This window comes from Xenopus laevis, chromosome 9_10L (genome assembly GCF_017654675.1).
Source record: "Xenopus laevis strain J_2021 chromosome 9_10L, Xenopus_laevis_v10.1, whole genome shotgun sequence".
Taxonomy (NCBI): Eukaryota; Metazoa; Chordata; class Amphibia; order Anura; family Pipidae; genus Xenopus; species Xenopus laevis.
Genome location: NC_054387.1, coordinates 134,342,892 through 134,356,790, shown reverse-complemented (window position 1 = coordinate 134,356,790; position 13,899 = coordinate 134,342,892). Strand labels below are relative to the sequence as shown.

At 43.1% G+C, this 13,899-nt stretch overlaps 2 pseudogenes; both read right to left on the bottom strand.

Annotated features, from left to right (window-relative positions):
* Positions 1 to 49: 49 nt before the first annotated feature.
* On the bottom strand, positions 50 to 530 carry LOC121398068 (annotated as a pseudogene).
* Positions 531 to 957: 427 nt separating this feature from the next.
* LOC108716539 lies at positions 958 to 2,365 on the bottom strand (annotated as a pseudogene).
* Between the last annotated feature and the right edge of the window lie 11,534 nt (positions 2,366 to 13,899).

Below are 13,899 nucleotides of genomic sequence, written 5' to 3'. Positions count from 1 at the left end.
TCACGGGCTTCCCCGAATGAACAGATATTGGAGCGTTCAACTCATTTAATTTGGTGGCTCTGAAAAGAGCCTTTGTGTTTAGTAAGAAAAGTCGCAACTGTATCTAAGCTCTCTCGCCTCGGATCCTGCGGGCCAGCTGGATGTCCTTGGGCATGATGGTGACCCTCTTGGCGTGGATGGCGCACAGGTTGGTGTCCTCAAACAAGCCGACCAGATAAGCCTCGCTGGCCTCCTGCAGAGCCATGACTGCCGAGCTCTGGAAACGCAGGTCGGTCTTGAAATCCTGAGCGATCTCACGAAACCAGGCGCTGGAAAGGCAATTTGCGAATCAGCAGCTCAGTGGATTTCTGGTAACGTCGGATTTCTCGGAGAGCGACAGTACCTGGGCGGTAACGATGCGGCTTCTTGACACCCCCAGTGGCCGGAGCGCTCTTCCTGGCTGCCTTAGTGGCCAACTGTTTGCGAGGAGCCTTCCCTCCGGTGGACTTGCCGGGCGGTCTGTTTGTACGAGCCATAGCTATACAATGCAACAAAAAATGTTATGAAGCGAATGGTTTCGTGCCTCTCTATTTATACACAGTCTCTCGTTTTTGATTGGAAGGCTATAACATCGAATGTGAGAGCCCGCTCTAAATACTCCCATTTGATTTGCTGATCAATAACCAGTCGTTCTGTGACGTAATTATACCCTGGCGGAAGGCTAGAATTCAAATTTAAAAGAGCCCGCTCTAAATCTTCTTCTTTGATTTGCTAATAAGGAACTTGAAAGTCATGTAAATCACAATTCCTTTTGGACCAGTGAAAAAACCCTGCCATAGCCAGCCCGCCAAAAATAATCTCAATCTCACGCAGGGGAACATTTCAGTTTAAAACAATTGAACATAAATAGATCATACCTCAATAAACGAACATTGATTGGCACCTTCAAAATCCAATCATAACGCATGGATTCAATTATCAAAATAAAGACGTAAGTTTTATTCCAGGAAGTCATTAAAACTTTCCAAAATCAGCCGTGGGTAGAGCAAGAGAAGGATATAAATGTATCCAGTACAAGTCCCTTCCGTTCATATACAGTTGTATCCAATATTAATAGAGAGAAAGTGAGAGTTTGGCATCCGGCTCAGATAAAAGGGGGGAGGGGAGACTGGGATCATTCGCATTCCCAGGGTGCTTCAACCCAATCCCCAAAGGAAAGTAGAAATTGAGCACAGTAAGTGGGGTCTGAGTTGTTAAATGTACAGCTTTATGACACAAAATCGGCCTATATTAGTCTTAGAAACATCCAGCTGGATTTCACAATCATTTATAAAAAGCACAGCAGGAAACCCGAAGCATTTTGGAAAGCATTGGAAGTACTTATGTGAAATAGGTGCAATTGGCCACACGGTGGCAGTGTAATACTGTAAATTTGCGCAGTGAGTTGCGTGTGATACAAATATAAGTGGAAAATGGAGCGGAGGTCCAAAAGTATAATTTGATGGGAGATTCAGGTGATGATACTGGAAACCCTTCCCGTGAGATAATTAAGCCATTCATACAGTATTAGCTGTTTTAATGGAGGAAGTGGTGGCTCTGAAAAGAGCCTTTGGTGGGACGAGCAGGGGTTGCGGGCACATTATTTCTTAGGCGCAGGCTTCTTGGCTTTAGCCGCTTTGGGTTTGGCGACTTTGGCCTTTGCTGGGCTCTTGGCAGTTTTGGGCTTGGTGGCCTTTTTAGCGGGACTCTTGGCCACCTTCTTGGCTTTAACAGCCTTCGGTTTCTTGGGGCTTTTGGCGGCCTTTGCCGGTTTCTTCACCTTCTTGGGGCTCTTTGCTGCTGCCGAGACCTTCTTGGGCTTTTTCGGGGACTTGGGCGCCTTCTTTGCCCCGGCTGCTGGTTTCTTGGCTTTGAGCGCCGCGGGCTTCTTCTTGGCCACCGCCTTGTCCTGGTCCCTCCAGTTGCTTCTTGTTGAGCTTGAAGGATCCGGAGGCTCCGGTGCCTTTGACTTGGGTGAGAGTCCCCTTAGTGACCAAGGCCTTGAGAGCCAGCTTGAGGCGGCTGTTGTTCTTGTCCACATCGTAGCCTCCGGCAGCCAGAGCCCTCTTGAGAGCGGCCAGGGACACCCCGCTGCGCTCCTTAGAGGCGGACACGGCTTTGACGATCAGCTCAGACGCGCTGGGCCCGGAGGGTTTCTTGGCTTTTGCGCCTCCCGCTACTTTCTTCGGCTGCTGCTTCTTTGTCTTCTTGGCAGCGGCTGGTTCTGCCGGGGGAGCAACAGGAGCGGACTCAGTTGTAGCTGCCATTCTCGATCCAATTCACTCACACGAGCTGCCTAAAATCGAATATCTTTAGTTTCCCGACCTCCTTATATTCAGCTTTTCCGGATCGCTGATTGGTCAGCTCTCAGAGTTCGACTTTAGTTCTTATTGGGTGATTATACAAACCCCGCCCATGTATTGTCGCTTGTGGAAGTTTTGGGGCATATATCGGTCTGTGTTTCCAGAGTCTGAAAAATGGGGGGTTTCTCTTCTCTCTGATGATAAATGCGCCCAGTTTGTGTGGGATCCTGTTCCCTAGTATATGCCCGTGCCCACTAAAGGGCTTATTTGGTCGCTGGTTACAGAGATTGGCCGGAACAGCTCAGGTTTATTCAGGATTCTCCCTGGAAATATTCCGGTTCTTTTCGTGGGCTCATTTCTTTCATATTTGTATCATGTTCCATAAATTCTTTCTCTTCCACCTTCCCCCCAGAGATAGAGGAGCCCCCCGGGTACAATATGGGCAGATGTGGTTGAGAGGGGAGGCAATAAGGGGAATGTGTGGGCTCCGGACTTCCAGACAAGTAACACAGTGCAGGAGGCTTTGCTGTGGGATCTGGAGTGCAGCACTCAGGGGAGGGTCCCACTCACTGCACTGGATTTATTTTGTTCTTACATTATAGATCAAGGATCCCCAACCTTTTCAACCTCTGAGCTACATTCAAACGTAATTAGAATTTGGAGAGCAACAGAAGCATTCAAAAAAGTTAGTTCACATAGGGGCTACCAGTAGTGTCAGCCCACAGGAAGCTTATTTTTGCAGTTCAGCAGGTTTTTATTCAACCAAAACTTGTCTTCAAGCCTGGAATGAAAAAATAAGCGCCTGCTGTGAGGCCACTGACCACAACATACAAGGGGCTGATGAGCAACATTTTGCTCATGAGCCACCGGTTGGCTGCCACTGTTAGAGAAACTGAGCCCTCACTGCTCCCCATCATGGGTACAGGGGGAAGGGACATTAGAATGCTCTGCCCAGAACACAGAATAAATGTGTTTTGGGCAGTACTATGTGGGGTTCCAAAAACACTTGCACATTCCAGTAAAGAGGAACTGTTTTCCAGAGTTCAAAGCTAATTAATTAACTTGTGAGAAATGTGTCAGAAACGTGCCTGAAATCTCAGATTGGGCATTGGCGTGTAGTGGTTAGAGAGAAATATTTTGGCTAAAACAAGTAGGGACTGGTTCTCTCACAGAACAGTGGTGTCTGTTTTTCCTTGGCATTGATACCTCCAGATGGGACAGGAGCCAGAATTATGCAGAAGAGGCACATGCCTAGAGCAAAATAGTGTGGGACACTAGTCACATAGCTCTTCTCCCTAGTTGTAGCCCAACTGTATGTTTGGCCATCAGAACAGTGACGCACCAGTTGCAGTTCGAGTTGGCTGGGATGGATGAGAAGCAGAGTTTTATATGGTGTTGGTTATGTGATGAGGGGGTGGCACTTGGAGGCCAATGATTGCCTTGGGTGCCCTTACCTTTTGGCCTGGCACTGATTGCAAAACAGAAGGGGGCATATTTAGTTAGTATTCTGCAGTGTGCCCGAGTTCGGTAGTTAAACTCCCAGGTAATTACCACATCTGGACACACGGACAATGCTCAAACTCAGAATTTAATGAAAGGTGAACCAAACGGCAGTTTAGCAAAAAAGCAATCACACAGGTCCGAACAGTGGCTCTGTGTCTTTACACTGTGTAATACAATTTTATATCAAAATCAAAACATCAACATTTTTTATTACGTAACATATTTTATTCAATTTCATAGGTTAGTACATCACATATTTAATTATTTCTTTTTTTCTCATTGGTGTTTTTATACAGACATAATATCAGTGCCTAAAAGAAATTAAAAAAAAGAAATTGCAGACTTATAATATCATATAGACACTGAACTGTTTTCATTAACAGTGCTTCAATGTCCAGATAATAACCACATACCACAGCAAACACTTTCTGTTCCTATTTTCAAAATTAAAGTGATTCTGACACTAAAAAACGACTTTTTAAAATATGAATGTACATTAAAAGTTACCTATAGGTCTTGTTGATCATTTTTTCCTGAGAAGTTTGGTTATCTAAGTTAGTTGAAGTTTCTAAACCTGACTGTTTTGCCAACCTGACTGTCCCATCTCAGTCAGAGTTTCTAATGCTAACGGACTCCTGCTGCACAAATATGGCAGCCCCCTCATAGAGGAACATGGGGCATCAGACAGGTAATGTAAAAGCAGTGGACAAATACTTTATGGCAAAGTTATAAGTAGCTTTCAAAGGCAATATTATGACAGATGTAAAAAAGAGTTTCATTTCTGGTGTCAGTATCTCTTTAATGCAATATCATAATTCAGCAGTATTAAGACTTAACTCTATAATAGCAAGCATAAGCAGCTTGACCTGTCTTTGAGGCCTGTTGCTTATTTTTTGATCTTAACAGTACGCTGGCTGCATCCACACTTGTGAAGGTGACGGCATGCCCTGCTCTTCATATTCCATTGAAATGGCCTTGATGATTCAGCTGCTCAGAGCTCTTTCTGCCACTTCTGATGGTAAGGAAGGTAAAACAATGGGTTCATTTAGATGAAAAATGAGACAGGTCTTAAAACGACCATTTTCTTTCATGAAAAAGGTTGATTCTGCTCAATGTTATCTGCCAAAATATGGCAACGTCCATTGCACAGAGCACCAGTGGGACCAATTTAAAGGGATCCTGTCATCAGAAAACATGTTTTTTTCAAAACGCATCAGTTAATAGTGCTACTCCAGTAGAATTCTGCACTGAAATCCATTTCTCAAAAGAGCAAACAGATTTTTTTATATTCAATGTTGAAATCTGACATGGGGCTAGACATTTTGCAAATTCCCCAGCTGCTCCTGGTCATGTGACTTGTGCCTGCACTTTAGGAGAGAAATGCTGCTGTTAGGAGAGAAATGCTGCTGTTTTTCCTCCTCAATGTAACTGAATGTGTCTCAGTGGGACATGGGTTTTTACTATTGAGTGTTGTTCTTAGATCTACCAGGCAGCTGTTATCTTGTGTTAGGGAGCTGTTATCTGGTTACCTTCCCATTGTTCTTTTGTTTGGCTGCTGGGGGGGAAAAGGGAGGGGGTGAGATCACTCCAACTTGCAGTACAGCAGTAAAGAGTGATTGAAGTTTATCAGAGCACAAGTCACATGACTTGGGGCAGCTGGGAAATTGACAATAACTGAATATAAAAAAATCTGTTTGCTCTTTTGAGAAATAGATTTCAGTGCAGAATTCTGCTGGAGCAGCACTATTAACAGATTCATTTTGAAAAAAATTTTTTTTCCCATGACAGTATCCCTTTAATTAAAAGCAATCCTTTACTGGTAGTGTTTAAAACACGGAGATCTTATGAATATATCCCAGTAAAGCTATAGCTTTTGAAAAAGTGGCTTATAGCCACGAAACACGTCAAGCGTGTTATACTAGGATATGTTCATAAGATCTCCATGTTTTAAACACTACCAGTAAAGGACTGTTTTTAATTAAATTGGTCCCTCTGGTGCTCCGTGCAATGGACTTGCTAATATTGGATGATGCTTGGCTGTACGTTGTAGCACGGCATGAGGCGAGATCTGTGAGTGCTCCTGTTTTTTATTATCTACCAAAATAGCCATAGCTTTTGATACAGAGGCAGCTGTGACAGCAGGTTTACACATGGTCCCTTCCATATAAGTATCCTTTAACTCCATCCATCTATCCATAGGATATTTTAAGGATGAAATGTTGCCAATTGGAAGAGCCACTGGAGATTGCCAGTTGGTGAGTTCTCCCAGACCTCTAGGTAATCCTGAGGAAAGGGTGTATATTAGAAACCTCGGTGTTGATGGGAACAAGAATGAACTGGAGCAAGCTTCTGACTATTATCCGCCTTTGCGTCATATATGGATTCCAAGAAAGCCCCCTGGATTTGCTTTTGTACATTTTTAAACTCACTATAATGCAGATGCAAAAGTACAAGGACTTCATGAAAAGACTCCATGGGCAACTGTGTTAAAGATGAATTCTCCAGAGGAGGAAATTGGAACCATATTCCAATTTCCCTTTCTATTCTCTGCCCTGGTGGCTCAGACTGTTGATACAATGAATGCCAAAGTAAGCCAGCTGATTAACAGACCTGATCTAAAACTTTCGCAACGTTGTTTAAAGTAACAACTTGAAGTTAGGGAAATGTTGCTTTCAATAGCAATTGTTTTTACAAATAACTTTAAATGCACTGAAGATTTTTTAAATAAATATATATTGGAACCTTCTAAATCTACTAGTTTCAACCTGAGACGGTTATTCCTTAATTTACAGCTAAAACATGAAAATCTGGGCTCCAGGCTAGTGGTTTCACTAGACACGGCTAAGGCATTTGACTCAGTGGAATGGCCATATCTATGGGAGGTACTGACTAGAATTGGGTTTGGTAGGGGGGCGTGGCTTGCCGCCGAGAGTAATGGCCGCATGTTAGGGGAGCTCTGACAGTCTGCCGTCGGTTGAGGCCTGATACGCACGGTATATCATGGGGAAAACTGGCAAAACAAGAGCGGAGAAGGAACAGACACCAATGCGGAGGCAAACTTCGGCACAACAGGATTTAGCACCGCTGTTTGTGAAGAAAAAGCCGGACCGCGCGGCTTCCAAAATGGCGCCGATGGCGGCGGCCAGAGAAGCGTATGCGGAGGCAGAGAGGGATACCACTGAACCGGAGAGTGATGCGGAAGAGGAGGCAAATATCCGCTCTTACCTGGCTAACCTCCCATCTCGTTCAGAGCTTAAGTCCATGCTTCAGGAGGTCACTGCTTCGCTAAAGGAGGAACTGCAGGAAATAAAACGTGACATGGTAAGCATTGTGTCTCGTACTGATGACATTGAAACTAATCAAAACAAACTGCTCCATAATGAAAAGCTTTTCCATACCCAGTTGACTGCCCAGGCTCGCATCATTACCGATATGCAGAGGCAATTGGAAGATAGCGAGAATAGGAGCAGGCGCAATAATATAAGGGTTCGAGGCCTCCCTGAAACTGTACTCTCGGATGAGATCCGGCCTGCACTATTACAAATTTTTAATGGCATTTTATCAAGGGATGCAGGAACGGACATTGCTATAGAAAGGGCCCATAGGGTCCAGAAACCGAAGGCTGCCCCATTAAATGCCCCACGAGACGTGTTGTGCTGCTTAAATAGTTTCAAACTTAAAGAGGATATCATCCAAAAGGCGAAGGATATGGACGGTTTGACCTATGAGGACAATGCAATAAAATTGTTTCAAGATGTGTCTCGTTCTACGTTAATGAAACGAAAAGCTTTGAGACCATTAACAGATGTTCTCAGGGAAAGGAGCATTGCCTATCGATGGGGGTTTCCATTTGCCTTGATGGTGTCGAAAGATGGCACCCAAACTGCTCTGCGAGTTCCAGAGGATACCCCTCACTTCTTGAGAAGGCTGCAACTTCCTCCAATACAACTCCCGGGCTGGTCTACAGAAACTACAGGGGCTCAAGCACCAGATTTTGAGTTGGAGGGAAGATGGTCGTCCCAACGTACCCCCAGACAGACCCCGAGGACGCCGAGGAACATGTCTTCTAGAGAGAGATTCGCCTCTCCTACTGCACCTCCTCACTGAGAGAGGGCCTCTCCTTTTTGTCTACGGTTTCTACGCCTCTTCGGAGGTATGTCGGCAGAACGCTGTTATTGAGGTTGCTCTCTTCATTGGACCTATGAGGACTTTCTATGGCTCTCCTGGTTGATAAGTCTATGTTTTGTTTATTATTTTTGTTTTTATTGAAATGTTCTTTATGTACGTGATTTTTTGCCTTGGTTTTTTCCACTCAGTTTTAGCGTTTAGGCTGTCGGGCCTGCCGACGGTCAGGCTTACCACGTGTTTTCTTGACAGTCTAGTCCAGTTTCCTCTCGACTGACAAGTTCTCCCCCCCAGTTATAATGGCCAACAGAATTGATAACCAGACTTGGGTTATTTTCATACCCACCTCTGGTTCGGCCAGTTGGGAACGGTTTGTTTCCCATAATTTTCACCCGATTTCTCCTCCCCCCTCTTTTGTCCTTCCTTCTGGGATAAGGGTAATAGTGAGTAATATACCTGACTCTATGTTTTTTTGGACCTTGTGTACATTTGGTAACTTTGATCCAACAACTTATGTCTTCTAGCATGGATTGTACAATTATTAGTTACAATGTTAACGGTATGAACGAGCCCATTAAACGTTCACAAATTTTGCATGAATGTAAGAGATTAGGAGCTCAGATTGCTCTAATTCAGGAAACCCATTTTAAGGACAATAAAGTCCCCCAGTTTTCCTCCAAATACTACACTAGAATGTTTACTAGCAACAATCCGGTGAAAAAAAGCACAGGCGTGATGACGCTGATCCACAAGGACTTGCCGTTTGTGCTTATCGATCAGAAAAAAGATTCTGAAGGCAGATACTTGTTGTTAAAGGGTAAAGTGGCTGACTCAACAATTACTATAGCTAATGTTTATGCCCCCAACTCTGATCAGGTGAACTTTTTATGTCATTTTCTTTCCACCTTATCTTCATTTGCTGAAGGTGTTATTTACTTAGGAGGCGATTTAAATGTTCCACTCAACCCTTTGTCTGATACTTCCAACAAAAAATGTCATATTTCCTATAAAGGCCTTAAAAAGGTGAAGAAAGCCTTAATGGATCTACAATTAGTAGATATCTGGAGGTGCCTTAATGCTCACTGTATAGATTTCTCCCACTATTCGAAAACATATTCATGTTATTCCAGGATAGATTATATCTTTATATCTCATAAATGGCTTCAGTTTTGTCAGGCTGCTAATATCGCTCAGGGAACTCTCTCTGACCACTCGCCAGTAGTGGTACACATGTCTATTCCGAATACCACTAAAACGGAGTTTAATTGGAGATTCAATAGTACAATGCTGTTAAATGACACCACAAAGGCACAAATACGTTCTATGATAGAGAACTTCTTTTTAGATAATGATGTTCCGGGAACAAATCCTGCAATATTGTGGGAAACTCATAAGTGTGTGTTGCGGGGTCATCTCATAGCATTATGTACGAAGCTTAAGAAGGAAAGAGAGAAGACTGTACATACTTTATTGAAAGAGATTGCTATTTTGGAACAATCTCACAAGCAAACCATTGCTGTTGATACGCTGAAGGTATTAGAAGGTAAACGGCTACTACTGAAATCTACCCTAGACCATTATTCCTACAGGGCCTATCTTAGATGTAAGCAAAGGACATATGATTTGGGAGATAAGAGCACTAAACACTTTGCCAATATTTTAAAGAGATTGGAACCAAATACTTTTATCTCTTCCATTAAAGGGAATGACCAAAAAACATACTTTTCGACTCCCCGGAATTGCTCAGTGCTTCCATCAGTTTTACCAGTCCCTCTATAAATTACATGACTCTAGCCCACCAGTCTCTTTACGGTCTGACATAGAGAAATTTATACAGGAGGCCAATCTCCCACAGTTAACGCTACCACAATGCCATCGAATTGATGCACCCTTTACTGTTACAGAGATAGAGGAGACTTTAAAATCCATTCCGACGAATAAAAGTCCTGGTCCAGATGGTTATAATTCATTATACTACAAAGTTTTCTCTGCAGAATTACTTCCCTATATGCATAGGTATTTCAATGCGATAGACAGTGGTAGCCAATTCCCAGCTCAAGCCAAAGAAGCTCACATTACAGTGATACATAAACAAGGGAAAGACCCACAGAGTTGTGGGAGTTATAGGCCTATTTCCCTCATCAACGTAGACCTAAAAATATTTGCTAAAATTGTAGCTAATAGGCTAAAGACTGAGTTGGCGCACCTGATACACCCAGACCAATCGGGTTTTGTCCCGAAAAGGGAGGGAAAGGATAACACCTATAAAATGTTCTCCCTCATGCATTATGCCAAATTGAAACAGATCCCTGCCATGCTTTTAACTATTGACGCCGAAAAGGCATTTGATAGGATTTCCTGGGAGTTTCTGTATCAGACGTTAATAGGATTTGGATTTAGTATCACAACAATTAATAGAATATTTGCCTTATACTCCGAACCCACTGCCAGAGTCCGCATCAATGGCACCCTCTCTCCCAAGATTAGCATCCATAATGGTACACGACAAGGCTGCCCTCTCTCCCCTGTGTTATTCGTTCTGGTTATGGAAACTATGTTGGCTACTATAAGAAACAATAATGATATCTCAGGACTGGTTGTGGGAACTACCGAACATAAATTATCTGCTTTTGCAGACGATCTTCTGTTATTTATAACTAGACCTATTATTTCTCTCCCAAATCTTATGGTTTTGTTTTCACGGTTTGGGAAACTTTCAAATTTTAAAGTAAATGCCAGTAAATCGGAAGCGCTGAATATTAACTTACCCAGCCCCTGTAAGACACTAATTAAACACAAATTTCCCTTTCACTGGCCCACAGGTGGAATAAAATACTTAGGTGTGCAGATAACTTCGGATCTTTCCTTATTGTACCAGACTAATTTCCCGCCTTTACTTACCAAATTAACCAAACAGCTACTTTCCTGGAAGACATTAGGACTTACCTGGTTTGGAAAAATCCAGGCTATCAAAATGTCTATCATGCCGCAAATTTTGTACTACTTCCAAACCTTACCGATCAAAATACCCAAACAATTTTTCTCTAAATTACGAGGTCTGTTTAATAAATTTATCTGGGATTATAAGACTCCGAGAATTAAATTTGATACCCTTACCTTGCCTAAGGACAAGGGCGGAGTGGCACTACCAGATCCATACTTATATTATGTCTCAGTGCACTTGGTCAGAACGCTTCATTGGTGTCTGAAAACTAATACGAAGAAATGGGTTGAGGTTGAACAAGCTATGATAGACTTCCCCCTTGGTAATATACTATGGGCTCAGAATGTTAATATCCCTAGGGTCCTCGTCTCTCATCCTACTATATCGGCAACTATGGAGGTATGGTTTAAACAGAGGCGGTCTTCTAACCTTATGTCTCAGTTGCCTAAACTACAACCTCTTCTACTCAACCCTGATTTCCCTCCGAGTTTGGATCCTCAAGCATTTGGTAGATGGGGTTTACTTGGTGACAGGGAAACCAAACTGACGGATTTTTACAGGGATGGTAAGATAGTTTCCCTGGCTTTGATACAGAGATTATGGGGTAAGCACCCTAGGGATCAATGGTGCTATACTCAATTACACCATTATTTGGATACTCTAGACAAACAAGCAATTGATGACCACCCTACTATGTGGGAAAATTTATTGGAAACTAACAACCTCCCATCTCGCCCACTCTCTCTTTCGTACAAGATATTGCAGCATGGTAAAACCTTACTCCAACCTAACTATTTTGATTCCTGGGAACAGGAACTGGAGGTCGTACTATCTCAGCCAGTGAGAAGACAGATATTAGTGAGGTTGCATAAATCTTCCAGGGCGGTCAGGGTCCGTGAGATGCTGTACAAGCTTACTACCCGGTGGTACTACGTACCGACGAAATTACATAGGCTTTTCCCAGGTACTTCTCGACTATGTTGGAGGTGTAACTCAGACTCAGGTTCTTTTAAACATATTTGGTTTACCTGCCCTTCCATTACCTCCTTCTGGGAAAAGGTATGTTCAGCCATTCATACTATTACGGGGACAAATTTGCATCACCTAGATGTACCCCTGTTACTGTTTGGTATTGATCTCCACAATCTGACTTGGATGACTGATAAGCTCTCTCGATATCTGGTTCAAGCAGCATTAGCTTTAATTCCGAAAAACTGGAAATCGCCAACTTCCCCTTCAGTAGTTGAGTGGCTGAACTTATCAGAAGAAACCAGGAAAATGGAGGAGATAACTAGCTTACTTAATAATACCACTGATCAATATAAAAAGGTATGGGAGCCCTGGGTGACATATTTGGGCAGAAATGGATAAAGCCCCCGAATGGACTTCTCTAGGAACATTTAGTGGCTTGAGTTCGGGCGTCCTATATGTATGGTTTACTGTGGTTTCTACAAGGTCTCAAGCTCTCACTTTATTGGTACTACGTTCACTTGGTCCGGACAATGAGATGTAACTTGCTATTTACCCTGTACTGCTTGTATTTGATATGTCAATATTGTTTTGCCCTTCCCTGGTCCCCCCCCTTTTTCTCTTTCTGTATCCTTTTCCCCCCTCTTTTTGAAAATCAATAAATAAAGATTTGAAAAAAAAAAAGAATTGGGTTTGGTCCTTCTTTCACGAAGTGGCTTAAGCTGATGTATAGCGAACCAAGGGCATCCATCAGGGTTAACGGCATTGCTTCATCACCATTTCACCTTACAAGAGGTACTCGCCAAGGGTGCCCCCTGTCCCCGCTAATTTTCGCGTTAGCTATTGAACCCATGGCCATAGCAATCAGGAATTCCCCAAGAGTAAAGGGACTCATATATAAAACAATTGAGGAGAAGATCTCCTTATATGCGGACGATACGCTGCTATAATTGGCAGACCCGCACGATTCACTCGCCACTGTTCTCGGAATTGTTAAGAGATTTGGTAGGTTGGGACAAGTCCATAATCTTTCCCCTTGACGGACAACTCCCGACAGAGATGGACTCGGACTGTAGTCTTAAAGTGACAGATAATTTTAAGTACCTAGGGATAATGATACACAAAGACCCAACACTATTTTTACAGCATAATTTATACACCTTACATCGCAAATTTAAGGATACACTTGCACACTGGACTAAGCTTCCTCTCACTCTAATAGGCAGAATAAACATATGTAAAATGATTTATCTTCCTAAATTTCTGTATATACTAAGTAATACCCCCTGCCACATACCTAAGAAAGTCCTACATGAAATAGACGGCACGCAATCTGAATTCATTTGGGGAAATAAAACACCCACGTTGTTCAGAGGCACTCTCAATGCCCCACAAGACCAGCTGGGATTGACCTCTCCCAATTATGAGCTGTACTACCTTGCCTCCCAGGCTTATCATGCAGCCAGTTGGAAAGTGTTTGACGCAGACAACCCAGCATCCATAATAGAGGCACTATTTCTCACTTCTGTGGAAAGCCTTCACAATGCTTTATATAGGACTCAAAAGGATATTGGCCCTTTACTACCTGTTATGGATGCCACTAAGAGAGCTTGGGACGCAATGGTGCAGCTCACTAAGGCTAACACCACACTATCTCCAGATGCACCTTTATGGGCTAACAGTCACCACACTATCTCCAGATGCACCTTTATGGGCTAACAGTAATTACTCACACTTAGCTGCATTTTTAGAAGTGGGAATTTGGACTAAGTTAGGGCTAAAGCGGTTGTCCCAAGTATACACTGATGGGAGTCTTCACACACTGGCTACATTTCGTCAGACCCTCTCTCTGCCTGATTTATCCGAATTCAGATACAACCAAATCAGCCATCTTTGCTCAACACAATTTCCAACTCCTCCTCTGCAACTACAGTACACGGGGTTAGAAGAATTAGTTTCTCAGCCCACCAAGACGAAACTCCTCTCCAATACCTACAAACACTTAATTTCCAATAGATATGATCCCCGACCCAGAGT